The sequence below is a fragment of the Neolamprologus multifasciatus genome, chromosome 11 (assembly GCF_963576455.1).
Source record: "Neolamprologus multifasciatus chromosome 11, fNeoMul1.2, whole genome shotgun sequence".
Classification (NCBI taxonomy): domain Eukaryota; kingdom Metazoa; phylum Chordata; class Actinopteri; order Cichliformes; family Cichlidae; genus Neolamprologus; species Neolamprologus multifasciatus.
This window is the reverse complement of record NC_140449.1, coordinates 29,741,049-29,759,589: the sequence shown is the minus strand read 5'-3', so window position 1 is coordinate 29,759,589 and position 18,541 is coordinate 29,741,049. Positions and strand designations below refer to the sequence as shown.

At 41.4% G+C, this 18,541-nt stretch overlaps 1 protein-coding gene across 5 annotated transcripts in view; it reads right to left on the bottom strand.

The window, feature by feature from the left end:
• sema6cb (semaphorin 6Cb) overlaps positions 1–18,541 on the bottom strand; it is a 164,564-nt gene that overhangs the window by 99,347 nt on the left and 46,676 nt on the right. The window contains exon 1 of one of the 5 annotated variants that reach the window (XM_085176843.1): positions 8,771–9,363. The exons of the other annotated variants lie outside the window; for them this stretch is intronic. The gene's annotated coding sequence lies outside the window, so the exon portion shown is untranslated. Of the gene's footprint in view, positions 1–8,770; positions 9,364–18,541 lie in introns of those variants that run through there. 5 annotated transcript variants of the gene reach the window in all.

Genomic DNA, 18,541 nt, shown 5'->3' with positions numbered 1-18,541 from the left:
CGTCTACAATCCCACTACGCTGGAAACGTCCCTGCAGTGCTCGCTTGGTTATGGTAGTGATCAATGGCCCCCTGGCAGTGGGCGTTCGAGGGGTGGGGGGGGCGGGGGGGGGGTCTAGGGGTACAGGAATGGTGGTATTAATAATGCAAGGTCCAGGCCTGTCATATCCTCCATTAGCACAGAGGAGGCGGGAGGCCTAAAGGCTGATTGATTACTAATTAGATTAATTGCTGTCTTTTAGAAAAGGAGGAGAAAGTAATAGACCGGAGTCCTGACAAGTGTGATGGTATTGGAGCCAGGATGGCTGAAAAATATACATACAGTGTGAGGAAAAGTGGCTCTGCAGACAAATCAGGCTTCTCCTCTCAGTTCAGTATTAAATTAAGGAAAGAATACCCCGAGTCTGTGCAATAAACAACAGATCAATCAAGAGCCGACCCACCGATTGGTTTAAAAATGTCTAATAAATTGCTCAGTTCTCTGCAGGCCTGTCTCTTAAACGCACCTGTCCATGCCAAAGGAACAACTCACCCGCAGTGCGCGTAGTACTAACTGAGGTCGACAGCAGTATTATTTGTTGCTTTGATTCGAGGCCATTCCCGTCCTATTATTCCCACATTTGTTGTCTTGTTAGCTATTGCCATCTGGAAAACACAACATGATAAGGCCAACTTCTATCCAGTTTTCATGTAATGAGGGTAATGCTAGTGTTGCAGAAAACTGCCATTTGCCAACAGGCACAGAGGTTTGGAGAGATTAAGTTACACTTAATCTCCCAACTGTCCTTTAGAGATAAAACTAATAAAACTCACATCAAAGCCTTGAGTTGTGTTACACACATTGGTGACTTTACCACTCACACTACACAAATGATTAGGCAAATATATTTACCGCCATCTTTTCTTCCGCACAGCATTTAGTTAAATTCACAACACTAATTTCTGCCCTAAGTCACTTTGGACTGAAATTGGTTTTGCCCACATTTTGGACTCAAAGTAAAACTCGGTTTCGTGATATTCAGTGTCACAGTGTAACCTCCACAAGATGAATGTGATGCATTTTTGTTTGAGGGCGTATTTATTGTAAAATTGATCAGGACCTATCTGGCAGACTGTGGGAAGATGTTATTCTTAATAATAATTATCCTTGCTTTCAATTAACAGCGTCCGCTGTCTCACACAGTCACACAGTCTTTCTGAAGCACTTTAATCCAAATATTAAAATTTATTGGAAAACCATCCGTCATTAAATTAGGCATCAGGCTTAAAAAAAAAAATAATAATAATCACATAATCCAAGCCCACGATCGACATCACAGCTGCAGTTATTTCTGTCAAAATCACATCTTAATTCCCAACAAGTGGCAAAGCAGGCATGCATGTATGAGACTAATTGGCACATTGGTATGGCCACACTCATTATACACGCCCACACTCAACATAAATAGCCTCGCACTTCTGTGGGAATAATGCCTTCCAAATAGGGAGCTGTATTATTTGTTTCGGCTTGCCTCTACACCAACAGACCATGGAGAGCCATATCGTGCTCTGCTGGTTTTCACAAAGCTCACGGGAGAACAGTCCCAGCATGCATTGCTACGTTCACTGCAATAACTGTGCCACTTTTGATTTTAAAGAAAAAAAAAATGACAAGAAAAAAAAAAAAAAAAAAAAAAGATTTATTCTCTAGAAGCCTGTCGAAAACATGCATTTGGCCCAACTGCAAAATTACAAGGAAAGCCTGCACCACAGTGAAATCTGCCGTCCATATCCATCTCACAAATCTGACATAATGTCATCGACATCAGAGCTGGACTGCCAGTGATGCACTTCGCCAACACAGGGCTTGCTTTTTTGTGCTTCTTATCTCATGTCATGAATCATAAAAAGACTCATCTTTATCAGCCGGTTTGACAGCGAGATGGGTCTTTACGCTTTCTTGTCACACACGAGTTCTCGAGAAGCTGTCAGGATGAAGTGGAATATTAGACCTATTAATTATTCCACTCCTCCATCCTGCTGGGAGGCAGTTCTGAGACAGTTCATCGTATCTGACAAAGTTCATTTATGCTTGACTCCACTGCTATAGCAACAAATGTCTAAAGACGGAGCTTTGTTAGACTACCATAACTGAAATCTGTTGACACATCATCCCAAAGGACAACACAACCAACAAATTCATGCGCAGTGCAGAAACTGTCATGATTAGTCTTTTGAACTTAAGCCACCTTCAGAACTCTTGACATGTTATTTACCAACTTTACTGTGTCATCGCTGCCAGGATGCACTTACATCTTTGTTTGGAGCGGGACAAAAAAAGAAAAAGGAAAAACTGAAGCCACACAGGGTTTGAGCAAGCAAAGGTTACACACTGTTACCGTCAGGCCTCTGGGTTAGGAACCTGTAACACCACAAGCCATAGAGGAAGCTCTTTCTTATCCATTCTTTAAAACAACCGCCTCGGTGCATGTCTTTCCATGTTTAGTTCTGTCAATCTTGGTTTGTAGCTGCTTTCCTTTTTCTTCTTTCCATAAGCCCAAAGCTACCTCTCACCTCCTTCTCGCTGCCTCGGTGGCTCACTGCTATGACAGCATGCTGTGCTAATTGAAAGCGACCCTGACTCGTCCTTTTTCCAAACCACTCTAGCTGATGCCCCGTTGTTTTTCTCTCCGCCGGAGGTTGACAACTGGCCTTTCGACTGCGGCGTCAACTCTGACCTCGCCGCGCTGGCCTCTCGCCTTTCTCCCTCTGCAAATGCGGGGCCAAATCCGAAGCCACACAGAGCGGCGAGAAACTGCAGACTTGCATGTTTTCCCTCACTGTTCTTACGAGTTAAAGAAATTTCTCCAGAGTAAATGAAACCAGTCCTCTAGAGGTTAGAAAATGTGCTTTTTGCCATTTTTTCCATGCAAGTATAACTGATGCATGACATTGTTTACACACTAAAAAGAGATCTTCAATTTGAAATTCAATGAAGATGCAAACAATTCCAAGCAATCTTCCCTCGAACATGCTCTGCAAACTCTGAAGGACAAAAGCACAAACTCTAACTTAATGGATGAGATACAGCTGCAGCACAGACAACATGATTAGATTCTCCTCATACTTAATTCCTTTATCAAAAACTAGTGATATTCCACTAAAACAAAACGCTTGTACCTGCAGTGTTTCAACAGAGGTGGGCTGCTCTTATCACCCACACTGAATAGGACTCGGGCCCATAATGTAATAGCCTAGCGGTGTGCTCATAAATCACTTGAAGAGGCTGCATGCCACATGCACTGACACTCCCAATCTGCCAACCTGTGTCTTTATTAAAGAGCATATTATATTGAAAGGCGCTTTTTCTTCAGTTACCCCTACTATAAATGCCTCAGCTCATTTTTATGCAAACAAGAATACAAATACTTTCCTCTGCAGGCACAAATACATTTCTCTGAGCTTTAATATACACAAAACTGTCTCTGTGTCTGTGTTTGTGACAGAGTGCCTTTGTTTTTACATCTTGTCACCATTCCTCTTCACAATTACATCAATTGTCTCCCTCCCACAGCCAGTGAGGCATCAGTTCGGAAGTATGAATGTCTATTCATATCTGATTTGCCTTAGTGAAAACTCCGTGTTATTGGCTGTACAGTGCACACAACAGTATGCGTTTGTGCTCCGCTTTGTTGATGTGTTATATTTGCTTTATCTCTCCATCCTTTTATTAACTGTGACAACTAAATGGGAAAAATCTCAAAAGTAAATGTCATGTGAGCTGACGAAGAAATCGCAATAACACGAGATGAGTCACCATATGGCCGTATATGTTGACAGAGAGAAAACATCGACTCTTTCCATTTTCTCAAAGGTTTTTTTCCCATCTAAAAGACAATAGTTGACTTTTATTTTCAAATGCAATCGATTTGCTTCTCCACCCTACTGAACTCTGAACCTTACACTGTCTTAATCCTTTATTCACAAAAAACAAAAGACCAATGTTTCCTTTTTTTGGGCATTTTTGATTTATTCTTTTGTTTGTTTTTTAATTTACTGCCCACTGCTTTAAACAACTGAAGTAACAACATGCAAATGTCCCTTGAGATGCTCTTCTGCCCAAGTCTGATACGAGCACTTATGGATCGTGCAAACGTCACACAGATCATTATAAAGAACTAAAAATAAAAGTCCAAAAAACCCCAGAATTCAGACAATACATATAAAATGGAACAAAACAAAACTCAGATTGTATATGTGTGTTTTCCTTTCCCCTTTTTTAAAAGCCTTTAACCTACAGTAATAAAACTGCCTGACTCAGTACCAGCTGTGACATCAGCTCCAGTGATTTATTAAAACTCAAAGAAGCATAATTTCAACAGGATTACACACAAAAAGAGGTTCTTGTTATATGTAGTTTTTAAAATAAAAAAATAAAAAAAGGAATAAAAATACTTTTATACACATAAAAGACATGTATCTTGTGGGAACAGGTTAATTGGATAATCCAAATTGCCACTAGGTGTGAATGTGTGAGTGAATGTGAGTGCGAATGGTTGTCTGTCCCTGTGTGTTGGCCCTGCGACAGACTGGCGACCTGTCCAGGGTGTACCCCGCCTCTCGCCCTATGACAGCTGGGAAAGGCTCCAGCGCCCCCCGCGACCCTGAAAAGGATAAGCGGAAGCGAATGGATGGATGGAATAAAAATAATCAACTAAGCTGCATAGGGCCATTCACCAAGACTTCATACCTGTAATAGCAGAGGGCTTGTGTGAAAGAGCAGGAACAAGGTAAGATGGCAGCAAATAATTCGCTGTTATGACCCCCAAAGGAAGCGACTGAAAGAAGACTGCAGCAAGATGTCAAGTTCATTACAAGTCAATATTTGCATAAAATGTACTTGTTACATTCAATTAGAGCTTTTAATAATCACGATTGTTTTCATGCATCTTTGTTCTTTCACCCCTAAGGACAGCTACTCATCATCTTAGGGGTTTGGATATAATACACATGATGAAAAAGCTTTATTGAAAGGATTGAAGGCATCCAAGATGTCAAGTCTCTGCCTGCACTAAGAGCTGTGATTATTTGTGCCAACTAAATGTGTCTAAGATTCTGCCGGCTGCCACAGTGCTTCCAACCAAAATCATGCAAATCGAGAACAGGAAAAACACTAAATTCTTTCTCCCACTCATTTCTTGCAAACAAGGCGCATCCCTTGGTAAACACTGGCAGCAGAACACATCCTGCAAAGAAAGCCTCGCTGCTGAGAGACAGAAGTGTAAACAGCTCTCAAACTCTCAGAATAGAAGTTGTTACACTCTAGAAATAAAATACTGTGGATGGGAATTGAACAAAGGCATGGGTTACTCGTTAGAGGTTTCGCTTTGCAGGCTCCTGTGGCTGTGACATGACCAGAGTCCTCCACAATCTGTACCCACAAAGGTAAAACTCTGCGAGCATGAACATAATTAGTCGGAAAACTGTCTCAATTCAGGTGTTTCCCTACAGACCTTACGCAAAACTAATTCCTGTAATACGCATCATAGCTACATAATTATGCTAACAAATAGGCTCGAGACACAACACTTCGTGTTTTTAGTCTGAATAAAGGAAAACTTTTATGACCACAGCTCCATGCCAATTAGATGCTTCAGCTGTCATAACCATTGCTGGAATGGAAGATACACCAGAACTCAAAAACAGAAGCCAAAGCTGTCAGCCTGGTTGGTGTGTGCACCGATTTCTCAGCTCAGTGAAAATTCAAAAGAACGCCTGAAAATATCCAAAAAAGGAATAAAAATCTCTTGAACACACATAAAACTACCTTTATTTGACAGTCTTTGTTAACTTAAAATCTCTTAAACTGTAGTAAATAATTCATTCTCACTATGTGGTTTCATATTCGTGACTTTCAGTCTCTTTTTTTGGTTTACCTGACCAAAAACAAATTTTTATTGTTCAGGTCTCTTGCTCAGGAAGCTGGTGTATTGTGCACCAGGATTTATGCTGCAAGCTTTAGCCATAGTCCAAACTTAATCTTTTAGAACTTAAATAGCTCACTCCTGGAAGATATGACGCAAACCACCTGCTGCAAGTTGAGTGCTGTATGTTCACTTCCAACAGAAAAGAAAGTAAGAAAAAAGAAATCAGACAAGCAGTAATTTCAAATGGGTCCAGATGCAACTCATCCTTCCCCTCTTCTTTAACTGCTTCAGGCTTACCTGTCCTTTTCAGACATCATTTCAAAAAATGGTCAGTAGAAAACGTGTGGGTAAGGAGTGTTAGATAGCTGAATTTAAATGCATACATGTTGTATTTTGACAATACAGATCAAATAGTCTCACAGCAGCTGAGGCTTAGCCACTGTTTGTCATCTTGTCTAATGTGGAACGTGCAACACGAACAGTGAAGTAGAGCAAGGCAGACAGGTAATCCAGGATTACAACACCGACATGTCATTTCTGTGGACGCTGTTATCCCTGCTCTCTCGTCTTTTGCGTGAAATGCAGAGTTCAACCCCATCTGTCTGCCTGAAAACTCTCCTCTGGCACCCATCAATGGCGCACCGTGGACCAGCATAGACGACGAGATAATGAGCTCCCGTTGCCTTGTCAACGCCATCCGGTTTCCCCCCCCCCCTCCGACAATCTTAAGCTCACGTTTGCCAGTTTCCAGGTGTTTGGAGCTCTAAAGCAAACAAGGTATCCCGATAGTAAATTAAATTTTATATTGTTTCAAAATCCTTCCAACAGGCACCCACAGACTGACAATATTATAACTAGTCTGCAGTTTTCTGGAGAGATAGCAAATGCAACAGCTTATAAGACTAAAGACTAAAACTAAAATCCTACAAAAAGGGAGCATGTCAGAGTAACAAAGGTAAAAGGTAAGGTTCACACACAATCTCAGTGTGACAAGCTTGTAAAAACTGAAGTTAAAGATTTGTTTTATTGTTGAAGGCACCAAGTATACACATTGATTGTCCTGTATTTGGCCTAAATGACTCATTGAATCCATTTACTGAAAAAAGAAAGTGAGTTTTTAAGTCCACTTCCTTAAAATTGTCTTAGTATGAGCGTTTAACTGAGATGCTTCATCTATAGCCTTAAGACCAAGTCCATTTGTTTTTCCTTCTTTTCCCATTTTCAATATCATCCAATTCCCTTTTTAATTCTGTCCCCACTTCCAATTCTGTTTTGTGCAAGCGTACAGTCACATATTAGTTTACGAAATATAGTGCTATCTCAGTGATTTCAACAAAGCTCTTTGAGAGCTACACACTAAAAACATGCTTCTAATAAACTTAGGCTACGTCCACACGTACACTGGTATTTTTGAAAACTGAGCTTTTCAGTTTTCGTTTTAAAAAATAATCCCGTCCACACGTAAAGGCAGAAATGAAGGAAAACGCTGCTAGGAACATATATTAGCTATATTCCTAACCGTGTAGAAATGTTGGCCAATCAGAAGTCTAGAAGCCTCTGTGGGAAAAAGTAAACAAAGCTGGGGCATAAAAGCAGAACCGAGTCGTATGTGTGGAGGGACAGTAACTGTGTGTGTATATGTAAGCATTTAAACACTGCAGAGAGTATATTAACAGTATTATAGTAACAGTATTGTAGAAATTCATTTCACCGAAACAATAACGTGGCGCACACTGTGACGTCAAAAAAGGCGCACACCTTTGACGCTGCGTTTTCTCCGTTTTTCTCGTCTACACGTAAATGCAAAAACGGAGTTTTCAAAAATATCCACCCTGGCCGGAGTTTTTAGAAATCTCCGATTTCAGTGACTGAAAACGCCGTTTACGTGTGGATATCTGCGTTTTCAAAAATACATAGCCTTAATAAGACACAAGATTTTATGTTTGCACTATGTATGATCATATTATCTGCTCAATCACAGGCTAAGAAACGTGGCTGCAGTATCGATCACAGCTGGAGGCCACTTCGTGCATATACCTTTCTCCTACCGCAGCTCAACTAGAGCTTCTTTTCTGTTGGAATGCCAACACGCCTTACCTTTATCTCTGTCGCAGTTCTTATCTGTTTGTTTTTCTTTTCTACAAATGTCATTGTCACATTGATCACTCAAACAATGGCAAATCTATATCTGAAAAGTTGACACTGTGTCACGTTGATCACGTAACAGGTTAGTAGATGTGGGTCTACTAATGTTTGTGTGATCAACGTGACACAATGCCACCATTTTTTGCACAAATCTGCAATCGTTTGCATGATCAGCATGAGAATGCAGAAAAAAAAGATAAAGAAATACAAAAAAAAAATTGGTTTCAACAGAAAAGAAGCTGTAGGAAACAAAAATGGTGGCACTGTGTCATGTCAATCACGCAAATGTTAACGTTCGCGTGATCGGCATGACTGTCGTGTCGATCACACGGTCATGTTTGCATGAGCAACGTGACACAGTTCCAGTATTTCCAAGCAACAGACAAAAATATCAGCTCAACTATTTCATAGTTGTCATCTTTCTTTTGGGAAAGAAAAGAGTAATAATTACATGCTGTATACACCCAGTATCAATCAGTTTCATACACAGATTATTTTAAATGAGCAGCCTGCATGAAAAACAATCAAATATCATTTATTATGTTCGTTTTTATACGTCCTTGCAAGGTATTTTGAGGTCTGTCCATCGAGAGGTTACAGTGTTTCAACTTGTAATCAATCCCAATCTAAAGAGACTTTGACTTGAGGTCAGACTAACGACTGACTTGCTGTAGCCAAAGTGTTTTAGACAAGACGAATAAAAAGCTGAAAATTACTTACTCGATGCCCTTTTGCAGTGTTCCAAAGTTGCGTGAAGTCACAGAATAAATTACAAAATAAATTTAGTCCAAATGTTTATCCATGTGAGGGGGCTTCTTGCTGTTTTCAGTTTAAAGTGCATCTCCCCCCCATCAACAACTGGATGGCTGGTCTGAGCAACAGTTTGACCACATTTCTCGTGCTACCCGTGTAAGTGCTTCATGGCATTTCCTGCAGAGTGACATTCTCTCCCCACTTGTACGCCATTTAACACAACACTGATACATTCCAGAACACTGTCTGCAAGATAAGGTATTCCCTTCAACTAGAGCATCAGATACTTCACTGCCAGAGACTTTCATTGTTCTTGTCTATTTTGCATCCACATTGCCATTTCTTATAATAACTTAAGAGAGATGCCGGGCCCTAATGCTTTGCTAACATAGGGTAAATTATTTTTTAATGCTGCATTAATCCACTTTTTTTGCTTCACTTTAATGCATTTTTTAAAACAACTTGCAAAATAAGACTCTGAACACCCTTTAGTAGATTCAGTGTCAGTTTACATTAATTGCAGAAGAACAGTTCTGGCACAGTGTTTATACGAGCCAATTCCCCCCCCATCATCTGCCCTCCCTCCCAAGTGACTCTTTATTTCTGTTTGAACAAAAAAGATATTTCCTTTACAAAAGCAGCTGCTAAAACAAAAAGGAAAAAGAAAACACAGCACTCGCTGATGTCTACCACACATTTTCTTCTCTGTGGAGTGCGGTCAAAGCAGAACAGCTAACCTCTCACCTGGTTTTGTACGGGAGGCTCAAAAAAAGTTGTTTTGCATAATATGTGCAGTGAAAATCAAAATCGAAACCATTCCAAACTGGCACATTCAGCAAAAGAAGGAGAGCTGTTCAAAAGCGGAGCACAGAAAAATGTTCAATATCAGTTTGGAACATCATCTTATTTTATTTTGTTCAAATTGTCTGAATCTGAATCCGTTTGAATCACAACATTAATGCTGACACTGTAAACCCTAAGCAGTAGGACATAACGCCAGTCAACGCCCTTATTTTCAACTCACGTGAGTTCTTTGCCTGAGTCATGACAGGTAAGTGAAATGATGGACTAACTCCTTCATGTTTCTTTGGAGCGTTTGTTCGTTAATGGCTGAGAATCAACCCCATGTCAACATACTGGTTGGTAGCAGCAAAGGCCAGAAGGGACCTGAGGTGGTGCTCACACCCACCACTGTGTTGCGACCTGGCACGGGCCTGTGCTTTAGAAGGGAGACTCATGGAAATCAGCGGGGCTTGGCTGGGCTTCACTCCCGCCTTGGCCCGCTAATGGCTTTCCAAGTTTGCGGCTGCCATTTGTCAGCTTGACTGATGTCTGCTCCATGACGATTAATCTCTTTCAATCATCCATCTCTTCACCATCAGAGCAAAAGTACAGTGCTCCGGCATGCTGGACCAGAACAACATGGATTTGCTCCCCAAATCAACCTCACACAATAAAACTGAAGCTTCAAAGTTGCAGGTAGAGCAGGGTGCATTTTGAGTATTGTGAGGATAAGGGGATAAATGTACTGCAGCAGAAGAGAAGACAAAACAAAAATGGAAAAGAAAAAACTTGGCATTCTCGTCTTGTACATAATAGAAGAGCATCAGACACAGCCAAAAACCACAGAAAGCAAGACGAGCTGTTGAGATAGGTTGTTCCTATTCCTGGAACATTTTCAGTAGTCTATGAAAAAGAAAAAAAAAATAGGGGTCTGCATCGCCCCTCTTACTTCATTAAGCGATTCTTATTGAAGCCTTGCGAGCAGGATCCAAACAGGAAACATTAAGTCTCTGGAGAATAGAGAGAAAGTACAGCAATTCTGTCTGTGTGAAAGAGTGAAAAGACAGAGTGAATGAGGTGTGGCGAGTGAATATAAAGCAGTGAGAACACAGGCAGGAAAAGGAATAAAACATAGTTAGGGAGCAACAGTGTGAAGGGAAAAGCTAAAAGAGGTTGCAGTGCCCCAGGTGAGCCCTGTGGTGGGTCATTTCACAGCCCTGTAGGCTGAATAACACTGACAGGTCAGCTGGAAGACTCACTGCCAAGAGAAAACTCACGACAGAAAGAAAAGAGCACAGGGCTGCACCTCTACACACAATTTCACACATAAAAACAGTACATGCAAACGCACACCTCCCCGTCTTCGCCGCAATATAATTTCCTTTTCAATCTGCCGCACAATAACCTAGCCACTGTTTATTGACCTTTACCATACAACTATTCACCAGGCAATCACTCCTTTGGCTCAAGACACAGAGATGTAGCTCCCACTGCTCTGCCGCCTCAGTGCTGCAAATCCACAAATGTACAACTGGCTTCAATAGCTGCGTACGTAGTTCAGGAAGCGCGTTTGGTGCCTGAGCGAAGGAGGAGTGCCTCTCTGACAGCAGCGATGATTGGATCATCAAAGAAGACAACTCAATATTATAACCACCATTAGTGCAGTAACAAATCAATTAAAGGGAATTACAGCACTAAAGGCCTGTGTTCACATGAGTGCCTGAGAGGCATATGGTTTCGCAGTCTGTATTCACAACATTATACTTGATGGTTCTCAGTCTTGCCCAAGCTGCTGTCATCCAGTTTCACAGGCATAACATATTGGCTTTAAAATCTTCAATTAGGACGATGCCCTTAAGGAAGGGCAGTATGAATAAAAGCATACAAGAGAAACAAGTCTCTCCAGAAGGAAAAAGAAAACTATTTCAGAGATTTTTATTTTATTTTTTTGATTTTTATGTGTTGCTCCCTGATTTTGATCAAGCCCTAAAGGGAGTAAAACTCCCCAAATCTAAAATGACAGACTTCATCCTCACTGATATTTTTAAAATAGCCAGTCCCAAATGTTTTTTAGAGCAGGTATACCAGCACTGAACTTCCTTCTTTATTTCCTCTTTTTGTTGATCATGTTTGTAGACTTGGAGTCTAAATACAGACTAACGGGAAACTGTCAAGTTTGGAAAGCTTGTTTAAAAAATAACGGACTGATCAACAAAATCTGTTAGAATTTAGATTTTTGGCAATGCAGCTTTTTCTCTGTACACCGTGTTGCGATTATATAGCCAGAATAAAAAAGCAATACTCTGATCTCCACAGGTAAGATAAAGGTTGAGTGAAAATAAACGTAAAATTCATCTCAAACTGAAACGGGGAGCAATTTTAACACTCGCTGGTTTAATTCTTTTGAGACTTTTGCTGTTTGTTTCAAGGAGAGTCGAATGCTCTTCAGCCTTCTCATGCATGGAAATTAGAGGCGGTGAGGCGGCTGCGGCGGATCCGTCGAGGAGGCAACCTCCTGCCGCCGAATGAATGTCAGTGACAGTGCAAGTCCTATTTGGCTGACAAGCAGCGGGGAAGCAGGTGGGCAGGCTGAGGCTTATCTGCCAAAACAGCCGGGGTTACACCACACCTCCTGCCACAAGAACTGCTACGACTCAACGGCTACATGCAGAGAGAATGAGAGGGTAGCAACATGATGGAAGAGACGTGAGAAAAGGGAGGTAGAGATACAGTAGGTTCGGGGAGGAGATTAGCAGCGTAAAAAGAAGAAGCCAGGAGAATGATTAGATCCTCTGAGCTATAAGAAAGTGCTGCTTGTAGAAGAGGCAGGAGAATACCAGAGAGAGTAGAACTGAGAAATGGTGAAAATGATATATGTGTGTTAGAGATTTAGCAAGCAATTTAAAGAAAAACATACACATTTTATTGAGCCAAGGCACTTAAATGAGCTCCTCAAACACAGTGACATTAAATACTAATCATAATATTTCCACAACCAAATCCCAATTCACACTGGATCCTTTATCACAACAGAAAACAAGAAAGAAAAAGACAAGAAATAAAGGATAAAAATAACCCCTCAAAAATTCCTTTGCCTGTTGCTTTCTTTACCAGTGACTGCACTATTCACCCTTGCGTGTCCCACATAAACCCGTCTGCTGCTCTTATCTTAGGCTACGTTCACACTGCAGGTCTTAATGCTCAATTACGAGTTTTTGATCAAATCAGATTTTTTTGTCTGCTCGTTCACACTACAAATAAAATGCGACAGCAAACATGCTCTAGTGTGAACGCTCAAAGCGGCCCGCATGCGCAAAAGAAGACGTCACACACAACGCGCTCTGTTTAGACCCAGACCAAACAATATTGTTTGACTGATGGCCCTTAATATAAAGACTTCGGACTTTACGTTTCCCAATTTTTGCTTTAAGTTATTTTGTTATTTACATAATAATGTAAATAACCTAATAATTATCCTTATTGCTGTTTTAGAGGAGCGGTGCTTCAAAGGATAGTTGCAGATTTCTGTCAGAATCTGCAGATTATACAGTACAAATAAAATGTTCACGTGTCTCCAACGTTGTCTTCCCAACAGTTTCACTGACATCTACACTGGATGGCCAGGAAGCGATCGCGATGTCTTCTCCGGCGCTGATAATTGGCGTCTGTCTTGTGTCAGTGACGTAAAAGACTGATTTAATGCGACATGACCGTTCACACACCAGTCGCTTTCTAAAACATCTGATATGTATCGATTCAGTACCACATACGAAAGTGACCCAGATCGGATTTGAAAATATCGGATTTGTGCCGTTCACACCGTCATACCATGATCGGATATGGGTCGCATAGGGTCAAAAAATTAGATTTGATGCACTTTTGCCTGCAGTGTGAACGTAGCCTTAGAGGCAACACACCGTCACCATCACTCCACTGGGGGCATTGCACCTTTCCCAAAATCATCTCCAGGGTTTCTGAAGTGTTGACTAAGCAGCTCCAGGCTCACTGTCAGGAAGCTCTGCTGGGGTTTCGCGAGGAAGTGTGAATGTGAGATACCAGGTGTCACTTTAATTGAGACCTCGATGCTGCCGTCTGAGCGAAACGGAAAAATTGTAGCGCAGATAAGGCGACGTTACACCTGTGTAAGGACAGCTGATTACACAGTGGGATTATTTTAAATGAAGCTCAAAACAAGGACTTTATGCATCTAAATATCTCATCACTGCACCCAAATCACGTCCCCCGCAACACAGAGGGTGAAAAGCATTATCCAAACAGACAAAGAGGATTAATTTGTGTGCTGCACGGAAACAGACTGTACATCTTTTCTGTGGTGTAACAACATTACAGTGGTTCCTATTCTGATTGATGAAAGTGCCATGTCTGCAAGCACCTCTTTTACATAGTGAAGAGCCTTCCCTGCAGCCCGCCATTTATCATCTGACAGTGGGATGGCTGTATTCATCTTAATGCATTGCAGACCCAAACAGGTCCCAGGTCACACACTGCTGCCATGAATCCCTGTGTCTGATTCTAAAAGAGGAGGAGAGATGAGATGGCCAGGGAGTTTTTGATGGGTGCACAAAGAAGAACAATACTGCCACTTTAATGTTTGTATCACCTCCTAGCACTACCTGCATCGTGACAGGCCATCAGTAAAAGCTGTCCTAAGAGTATAGAATGTTTTACCAATTCTAATAGGGTAAAGCCACCCTAAAATGCATCCTTATGATGCACAACTGCAGCATACTTTGCGTGACTAAGACTAATTTCTTTTAAGCTGGATTCACTGCCAGAACTTTTTCCACTATTGACTAAAACTGAGGTACAAACATCCTCAGTCTTGAGGTGACGCCATGTTACTTTTGGCATTTAACTGTCCTGAACTGTTACAAATGCCAGCGTGTTGAAAGCTTTTTATTTTATTTTATTTTATTAAGATATTTCAGGTAAACCGTGAACTGGAAAAACAGTGTATTTGAATAAGAGTTCATTCATGATCCAATTATGATTAAGTAATGATGCCTATATCCTTTCAAACTGTGGATTTGCAGAATTCTTACGTCACAATTTCCACAGGGGGAGGAAACGCAGGTGGAATTAATGCGTACCAAGTTCAGACTGCACAATAACAGCCCAGTTATGGTCCAACACACACAACATAGGGTCTTGTTGGAAATGGTTAACGTGCATGTCAGTTGATTGTTTTCTCTCACATCTCTCATATCTGGGGTACATTATAATGTCCCTGCACACTGACTTGCATGTCACATTTTTATTCTCCCTAAAAATCTTCCATGACTGCTTCATTATCCAGTTTAGGTAGGTGGAACTGTGAAGCAGAATAGACAGCCATTATTATACACACACACACACACACACAGCTTAACTCTCTAGCTCGACTCTCCTTTCCACTGACATCATGCATGTCGTGAAAGCCAACAAGCTTGACTGACAAAAAGAAACAAGAAGCAAAGCTTTTATGGCTCTAATTAGGGCTGGGCGATATGACCCAAAATTCATATCTCGATATTTTTTACCTGGACGGCGATATAAGATATATATCTCGAGTTTTTTTTTTTTTTAAGCCATAAAGTAAGAACAAAAAGAGAGTTCTTAGTCAAAGCTGTGTCCCAGATGTCACACAGGCACTTTTATTAACATAGAGCATAGATGTACATAAAATTTACTCAAAAATAAAGTATGAGCATTTATTAAATAATAATGCTCCATAAATAAAAGAAAACAATGTTGTTTTTGTGCATAACAAAAAGCTCACAATTGTGCAGTCAAAATGTAAACTAAAAGACGCAGAGCATAGTAACAAAGACAGATTTCACAGCTGCTCTGTTCCCAACTTCTACTGTGTGACTGACAGCATTGAGTTTGAAATCCTCTTCGTAACCACGTCTCTTAACAGGTGCCATTTATGGTCCTTATACACAGTAGGGTAATATTTCGTTGAAGCACAGTACGTATCACTCCGCGAGGCTCCTCGGTAGACGTAATGCTCTGACAATCCATCAACAGGTGCAGCTCCGTAGCTTACCAGAGTCGTACTAAAGCATTTTTGACAGATTGCTGAGCGCTGTGTACCACATAAAATCGGTTCACGGCCATCAAGCACAACCACAATTCATACATAAGGCGCGCTGTCAACTTTTGAGAAAATGAAAGGATTTTAGGCTGTGCAGCGCCTCTGGGCTGCATGGCGTTAGCGTGGTTAGCTCGTTAGCGTGGTTAGCTAGCTAACACGTTGACGGCGTCCAGCCCCACGCACGGGGCGATGCGCAGTAACTCGTTAACGGAGATTTGCCGTGTCCATCTTGTCGCTTCCTGCAGGTGAAGCGATGGGGGAGGGGGGGGAGTTGTGTTCAGTGAAGGAGGGGTGAGGCCGAGTAATGTTGCGTAAAGACAAAAGTGGACGAAAGAGAGGCAAACTTGCGGCTCCACAAGTATAGTTATAACGTAACATAGACTATATCGATATAAAGGATATTGTCACATCTTATATCTCGTATAAAAACATATCGCCCAGCTCTAGCTCTAATCATCTAATCTGAAATGTTGGCCATCATATACACAAACAAAAATATTGCGTAGACTGTGCTCAGCATAAGAAGTGTCCCAGTAAGCGATGGCAGCCAAGCAGCATGTTCAAAAGCCCGACTGCTGCTGAATGGATGCAGTCACCATTACGCAGCCTTGCTTTACCTATTGTGACAAGTCAGAATGTGGGTGTGAAAAAAGGTCCGAGTATCAGAAGCATGTTGCCACCATGCTATTTTACCCGCATGACATTTCGGACCAAAGAACAGAGAGAGGGCATTGTGGGGGTAGAGAGCCGTGAATGAGCAGTTTTCTTCTGTTGCTGCTGCTCGAGCAGTGTTGCCAACTCCTTAGTAAGGAAAATCGCTATTGGCTGTCCTAAAAGTCGCTAGAAGTCGCCAAATGACGTCATCACCTAATTTGCATAATTTGTCATGCTAATGTAATTGTAACCTACGTTGTTGGAGAGAGAAATAACGTTGTGGAAGAGACATAAAGTGAGTAAAAAACGTCCTAAATGCAGTTAGAATTTATTTAGAACTACAAATTAAATTTATTTTAGCAATTATTGTTTTTTAATGTCACAATTCCAACCCTGCTCCTTTATCCAGGCCTGGACTGGCAAAAGTGACCCGAAATTGGCACTCTGGTGGAGTTACTTTGTGTGTGAGAGTGTGTGTTTATAAGTAGTTTTAAACCTTGTGATCCACAAAACAGCCTAACAGTAAAAGAAGAACTCATGCGCGATACATTTGCAGTTTGGACGCACAGGTGTGAACGTCTCCTGCCCTGATAGCAGCTGGGGGAGGACTATCCTCCACCCGTGAGCGCTTTGGCACGGGTGAGGCGCCCACGGCAGCACCTCTGCTTGTTGAGAGTGAGAGCGATACGCGTTTTCATGTCAAAAAGTCGTCATAAATAAGTCTCCAATAATACCAGAAAAAAGTCGCCAGATTTGTCGCTAGTCGCTTTTTAGAAAAAGAGTCGCTAAGGGGGTCTGAAAACTCGCTAAATATAGCGACAAAGTCGCTAAGTTGGCAACACTGTGCTCGAGTTTGACCATGTCAAAAATGTTGCTGCTGGATGCAGAGCAGGCCGCTGTGTAATCTGGTGAGAGCCGTGCAGAATAAATGGCAGCTGCTGCTGTTGTCGCGTCTCACTCTGAAAGCGCCCCAAGTCAAAATTCTCACACAGTAAATTAAAAGCACAATAATGCAAAAGCAACCACAAAGAGATTGGAGTCAAGAGCACAATCATGATTAATTATACCCCAAAACACACCAAACGCACCTTTAAGCTGTTTACATTTACTCACCATGACTAAAAGCGCTTTGATTTAAACCGGTTTATGCTCATTATTTATGGTTGTTACGCCATAAGAGTAAACTGAATCCTAAGTTTAAAAAAAAATAAAGGCACTGAATATCAGACTGAGATGACATCCGACAATGTGAAAGCACTTGATTTTTCCTGTGACACCTGCAGGTTGCGAATCCAACTACAACTTCACCATCTTCCAAGTTGCATCAAAATCTTATGTCATGGGGAAATGCTTAAGTCGAATCACAGAAGTCTAAAGAACACAGCAAAACCAGCAATTAGAACAAGAAAGGACTCAAGGTCAAAACACTATGCAATAGACATTCTTCTTTGCTGTGATGCAGACCTTGAATTCAAGACATTTCCTGCCACACAACAGCAAACCTCTAATCTAAGCTAAACACATGCAAGTGCAGCAGTCTATGGAAAATTAAAAACAGGGCGTGACATGAAAGTATCTTGAGCAAAATTAATTCCATCAATAAAAACTTTTGGACATTTCTTCAGTTTGGGTTTTGCATCACTTTTCAAAGCATGCACAGGATAAACAGTGCTCATTGAGCTTCGACGCTTAAGACAAATCTGAGCCCCACACGCTACTTATAAATCACAACAAGATGTCAACATGTCCGAGATGTGGTGAATCAAGCAGAAATTGCGACTATAAAAGTAGTACACTTACGTTAACAATCTTTACAGGGAAGGAAAGTGACCATGACAAGTATAATTAAATTAACTCAGTGCTCGCCCACAGGATATTACAGCGTATGGCTGTTACCTACACTACTGAATTACAAGGGCACTAAAGCAAAGTGTTTGCCTCAGCAAGTGAGCAGATACTTCTTTATTTTCTTGCTTTGCCTGCTCTTCTTGGCCAATGGTGGGGGTTGGAGGGGGGGTGTAATTGGCATGCAAGCTTCAGCTGGGCTGTTAGATGAGCCAGGTCCCAAGCTCGGGCACAAAGCACAACGGCTCTGCTGTGCCCACAAAATTAGTTTAAAGCTGTGATTCAGCAACAGGCCGAGACCTGTACAGTGCCACTGGTGCCATCCATCATGGCAAATCCATTTCTCTGGCAGGACAACT